Genomic DNA, 6,232 nt, shown 5'->3' with positions numbered 1-6,232 from the left:
ACAATGCTTCCCCCTGGAAGAAACAGAACCCGACTCCGATCCAAGATGGCGTCATGCTTGACGTAAGTATAGGCACCATTTTTAAACGAACCATGCAGCCGCCATCTTAGAACTACTGCAACACCATATTGCTCTCTGCGTAAATGGTCATGAAACCAATAGAAAATGGCTAAAAGTTTGTGGACGCTAGTCACAGCACTCCGACACGTCAAAAGAGTTGCGGGTGTGTCATTGTGACTGACAACCAATTGCAGCACATTGAGGGGGCGGGCCAAGTTATATTCGGTGTCAGCTGCAGGTCGTTTTATGGGCACAATGCAGACGTGGGCGGGGCTTGGCATGCTGACCTGGACCAATTGGATTAAGCCCAAAGCGCTCGGAGACTCTAACAATTATCGAGGAGTCCTCGAAAAAGCCTAATAACAAGAATTGGCACAGCCAATAGGTCTTGTCTTTGAGACTATATGAGTTTAGCCAGGGCTATTGGCTTTAGCAATGTTTTTAAGGTATGTTGTAGAGCAGTGCGGCTGCTGTGCTCTGTACTGCAAACTTGGTGTCTAAGTTCTGCTTAGTGCAGTGACTTGGGGGCAGTGGCATGGTGTGGAATGTAGTGGTGTGTGTTGGTGGGATGCATGTGGGTGGTATATGCATCTTTACATAAAAAAGCACCAAATGTAATTAGATTAATTATGCTTGTCTGCAAACTATTAAAAAACAATAAGAGCAAATGTAATATATATCTCCCCATGGACCAATGTAACATGTTTATAATAGTGAACTTAAAATTTGAAAACAATGAAACTACCGGCCTGTTGGTAACTCATAAGTTTATATAATTGTAATGGCAGTTTTATTATTATTTTATTTATTTAATGCATTTTTATATTGCGCGGGCTTTACCCAAAGGTGCCAGAGCGCTTCACAATAAAACCTAATACGATACGTGAGTAGAATATTACAAATGTACACGTTGCAGAAACAAACGAGAAACAAGAACAGGTAAAATAATAGATGGCAATCACTCAAAAACACAAAAAACACAATAGGATGAAGATTGTACAGGCATAGAATACAAATTTACAATAATTAAATATCTTCCTTGAAGGAAATGAAAAGGGGTGTATTAGTTCTTGAAGTGTCTTCGGAAGAGAAGAGATTTGAGGTCAGTTTTGAAGGTCCTGGGTAGAGGTGGTGGTACAGAAGAGTGGAGGAAGCGAGTTCCAGATTCTCACTGCATTGCCTGAGAAGGATTGAGCCATCAATCTTTCCCTTTTGAAGGTGGGTTGCTCAAGCAGTACATTTTCCGGATTACGAGACGGTCCAGAGCCTCCAGGGATTTTCAGTTTATTTGCCAGGTATCGAGGGGGGGAAGTGTGCAAGGCTTTGTGGGTGATACAGGCAGTCTTGTAGATTGATCTTGCCTCGATGGGAAGCCATCAAAGAGAAGACAAAATGAGTGTGATGTAGTCACTTCTTTTGGCTCCAAATATAAAATGAGCCGCTGAATGGAGAACGGATTTAAGAGGGGAAAGGTGGGTTTTGGGGAGGCCAGCAAGAAGAGAATTGCAATAGTCCAACCTAGAGAGAACCAGAGATTGGACCAAGGTTTTTAGGTCTTGCTCCAGAAAGAAACAAATCCCCCAAAGTCAGAAAAGGGTTTCCTACTTATAAAGCTGAAATATTAGCATTTGGTGAGCTGCACATTACAGTTGGCCGCATTGCCCTTTTATCCAACTGCCAGCAAACCATAATAAAATAACTATATATTTAAAATCTGGACGGACTGGGACAATGCAAGGCGTACAGGTAATTCTACTTTATATGCAGATTACTCGCAGTGGGCTTGCAGCTTTTTGTAAATGAGTAAATCCCTGTAACAGGATCTTGTGGGCTAAGCATGGTCACAAATACATATTTTAAATAAAGTATAAATGGCTTGGACATGCACGTTTAGTTTGGAAAGCCATTTGGTATCTAAATATTGTATTGGTTGAGCGCCAAACATAATATACATTTTTTAAAAAAAAAACTTTATTGTGCAAAATAGCATCATTACAAATATGGGCCTACAACCACCAGGGCCGGCCGCTAGTATATGCATATCAATTGTTGGATGTCACGAAGCAGCAGTGACTGATCCCCAGAGGCTAAGCAGGGTTACAGGAGATATTCTAAGCAACTCAGAAGCTAGGCAGGATACAGATATTTTTAATTTTAAAAAGAAAAGAACAAACAAAGAAACAATGAAACAAAACTCAAGGCGAGAAACAGTCTAGACGGTGTCGAGCTCCGACGGGGGGATCCCACCATACCAGGTAGAGAATCAGGAGGACAATAAAGATGACCGGGGGGAGGCAGTGGGGAAGTCAGAACAATCAGCCAAAAGGGTACAGTATTCCAGGAACCTCAGGATCAGGGGGACAGAGAAATGTCCGGAGTAACTACGAAAGGGGGCGTACAGATGTTACCTCGGTAGGTGTTCCACTGACCCCAAATTCTACCCCACGCCCCAGGCTTGCCCCGAACCAGATACACCGTCTTCTCTCTGAACATGCACCAGTCCATGTTCTCCTTCCACACTGACACGGTGGGAGGCCGTTGGGAACCCCAAAGCTGCGCAGTATCCCTCTTTGCAATCATGTTCCCCAGTGCCGCCCACCGGGCCTGGGCGACGTTGTAGTCATTCGGCTCCCATACATTCAACAAACATCGACGAGCCTCAGGCAACAGAGCGACCCCAGTAACACACTCCATTACAGCATGCACACGGTGCCAATATGCCGCAACCTCGCGGCACTCCCAAAGGATATGAAGGAAGGTGGCGCTCATTCCACAGCCGCGCTTACACAACCCATCCGAAGAAAAACCCATCATAACCAAACGAGGACCCGTCACATAAACACGGTGAAGAATTTTGAGTTGGACGAGACGGAGACGGGCAGGAATGGCAACCTCTTTCGGGGAGGACAGTGCGGACTGCCAGTCTTCGTCATCCAACTCCAACCCGTCTCCGGTCCAGGCCTCCCTAAGACGCACAAGGAGGTCCGCCCGATTGTTGATTAATTTCTTATAAATCAAGGAAATCGTACTATCGGGCAGATGACCATCAAGTATACGGTCCTCGAGTGGTGAAGATGCAGGGACTGTGGTACCGGCCTCGAAGACCGACAGCAAAGCGTGGCGGACCTGTGCATATCTGAAGAACTCCCTCTCACTCAACTCCTACTCACTCTGAAGCACCGCAAAGGATTTGACCGCATCTTTCACCCAGAGATCGCCCACTCTGCTAATGCCAATCATATCCCAGTTATCAAAACCTTTCGTTGTCCAGAGGCATCCCAATCTGTCCGATGCGAACAAGGGGGTCGCTCGTGTCAGGCGATCATTCCATCCCACAGCCACATTGGCATCCTTCCACACACGTACTGCGATCTTAGTGGGTCCCGTTAGGTTCCTCCCCGCCGTCTGAGAGTAGAGCGCTCTGTTGAAGTTGCCACTAGGCAACAGGTATTTATCCATCTCAAAAGCCGGATTCGGACCGGGTGCATACGTAGCATGGTTGATGGCGGACAACTGGGAGGCCCAATAATACCGCCTGATGTCCGGGAGCGCGATGCCCCCGTCATACCAGGGGAGAGTCAGTTTTGCCAGAGCGATGCGTGCGCGACCGTCCCAAACAAGTCTCCTCTGTAAACCCTCCACCTCCCGAAAGTAGGCCGCCGGAATAATATCAAAGGAGTTCTGGAGTGCGTAGAGAAATCGGGGCAGGGACATCATTTTAAAAGGTGCCGCTCGACCGAGTGGCGACAACGGCAATCTACGCCACCGAGTCACGTCCAACTTCAATCGCCGGAGAGGGGGAAGGAGATTATGCTCGTGGCGGACCGCCGGGTCCAACGATACGTAGACTCCCAAGTACTTGAAACCGGATTGCGAAATTTGAATGGGAAACCTATTCGGTAAGGGGGGAAGGCCACCGGAGATAACATACACACACGATTTAGACCAATTAATGATCAAACCAGAGTTTTTACCGAAAGAAGTGAGGACGTCAAATAGGACGTTAAGGGATTCACGCGGGGAGGTGAGGTACAAAAGAATATCGTCGGCGTACAACGAAACCCGGTCTTCAAAGTCAGGGGCCCACTGAATGCCCTTTATCGATGGTTCCCATCGGAGCCAGGCTGCAAGCGGTTCGAAAGCAAGAGCAAAGAGCAGGGGGGACAACGGACACCCCTGCCTAGTACCCCTCCCGAGAGCGAAGGGCTGGGACACCCTACCATTGACAACAACCTGAGCTAGCGGATCCGTATATAGAAGTCTCACCCAACTAATAAATCCCGCACCGAAACCGAACTTCGCCAGAGTGGCCCAAAGATATGGCCATTCGATCGTATCAAAGGCCATCGTGGCGTCCAAGGAAGCCAAGATGGCCGGCTCGGAGAGAAACTCCGCCCTGGCAAGAACGCCATGTAAGCGCCGCAAGTTGAGAGCAGTGTTCCGGTGCGGAATGAAACCAGATTGATCCGGATGAATCAGGTCACAGATGACAGAGAGCAAGGACCTTGGCGAGAATCTTCGGTTCAGCATTCAATAGGGAAATAGGCCTGTATGAGGCGCAACGATCACGAGGCTTGCCCTCCTTAGGAATCACAACTATAGTGGCCAGACGCTGGTCACAAGGGAGGGAACCAAGCTCACGCGACTCCAGAAACATATCACGGAGAAATGGTGCGGCTTTATCCGGGCGCAATTTGTACAGTTCAATAGGCAATCCATTGGGGCCCATAGCTTTGCCAGAACGAAGTGAACGAATCGTGGTAGCAATCTCGTCGGCCGACAACGACGCCTCCATGCGCTCTCGATCCTCTTCAGACAAGCAGGGCAGCGCAATGTCCCTCAACAAGAAACGAGAGTCATCCTCATCTCTATCGGACACCGGGGAGTAGACCACACGAAAATAGTCAGCAAAACACTCCACAATCTCGCCAGGGTCAGTCACATGCACACCGTCAGAATTCTGAAGCACATGGACCACACGGTTCACTCTCTCCTTCTTATCAAGCCATGCAATCAATTTACCCGCCTTATCCCCGACATCATACAGTCTACCTTGCTGTTCCCTGTACATTGTCTTGGCAGCATCAGTAACAAGGGATTTATATTCAAACTGTTTCAAGCTAAGGGCGCGGAGCCTATCCTGGGTGACACCTAAGTCGAGATCAGCCTCCAACTCCAGTATTTCGGCCTCCAGCTTCACGACCTCCCCATTACTAGCTTTCTTGGTCTCGACTATTAAAGATAGGGCCTGTCCACGAATAACAGTTTTGAAGGCTTCCCACAAGGACATAGAGGACAAAACAGACCCCTCGTTCTCCAGGAAGTAGTGGTCGAGCGACTTAATGAGGCTGCTACGAGTCTTGGGGTTGCGCAGATGCCAAGGGTTAATAGGGGCGATCCGCCCCACGGCTTGCGTCCCCGTGTCAAAAAGAAGCCACACAGGGGAGTGATCTGAAATGCCCCGGCCAAGTGTCTTGCCTCCCCAACGTGGGGGGACTGGGCCGCGGGCATGAGGAAGTAATCAAGCCTGGAGAGACTCCCATGAGTCCCGGAGTGGAAGGTGTATTGACATTGCGTCGGATGCATTAACCTCCAGCAATCCACCAAACCAAAGGTGTCCAAAAACCCACCAAGCCATTATTGGGAAACGGGAAGGGCCTGGGGGGGGGGGGGGTGCCGATCCAGATCGCCGGATAGCACGGAGTTGAAGTCCCCACCCATGAGGAGAAGACTATCGGGGAGTTCCAGCAACATCCGACCAACATCAGAGAAAGTGGAGGTCTGGAGGCCTGGGGGAACATATATCGTGGCTAAAGAAAGAGTCTTACCCTCCCACCTACCGGTTAGGGCGGCATAACGCCCTCTGTCATCAAGGATGACATTATCAATCTCTAGTGGGAGGGAAGACCGGACCAGAATACCCACCCCTCTGGAACCAGTGGTGAACCCGGAGTGTGCAACCAATCGGTACCCCCACCTATTCATAGCATGACACACATTGCCGACCAAATGCGTTTCCTGCAGGAGTACCACATCAGGGGTCAAACGACGCAAATATTGCAGTACAACACCCCGTTTAATACGATCCCCCAATCCATTGACGTTCCAAGATATCAACCTCAACCTACTACCCCCCATCCCCACAAGAGTTGCATGAGTCCCCCCACAGAGA

The sequence above is a fragment of the Triturus cristatus genome, chromosome 4_2 (assembly GCF_964204655.1).
Source record: "Triturus cristatus chromosome 4_2, aTriCri1.1, whole genome shotgun sequence".
Taxonomy (NCBI): Eukaryota; Metazoa; Chordata; class Amphibia; order Caudata; family Salamandridae; genus Triturus; species Triturus cristatus.
This window is presented reverse-complemented; position numbering follows the sequence as displayed.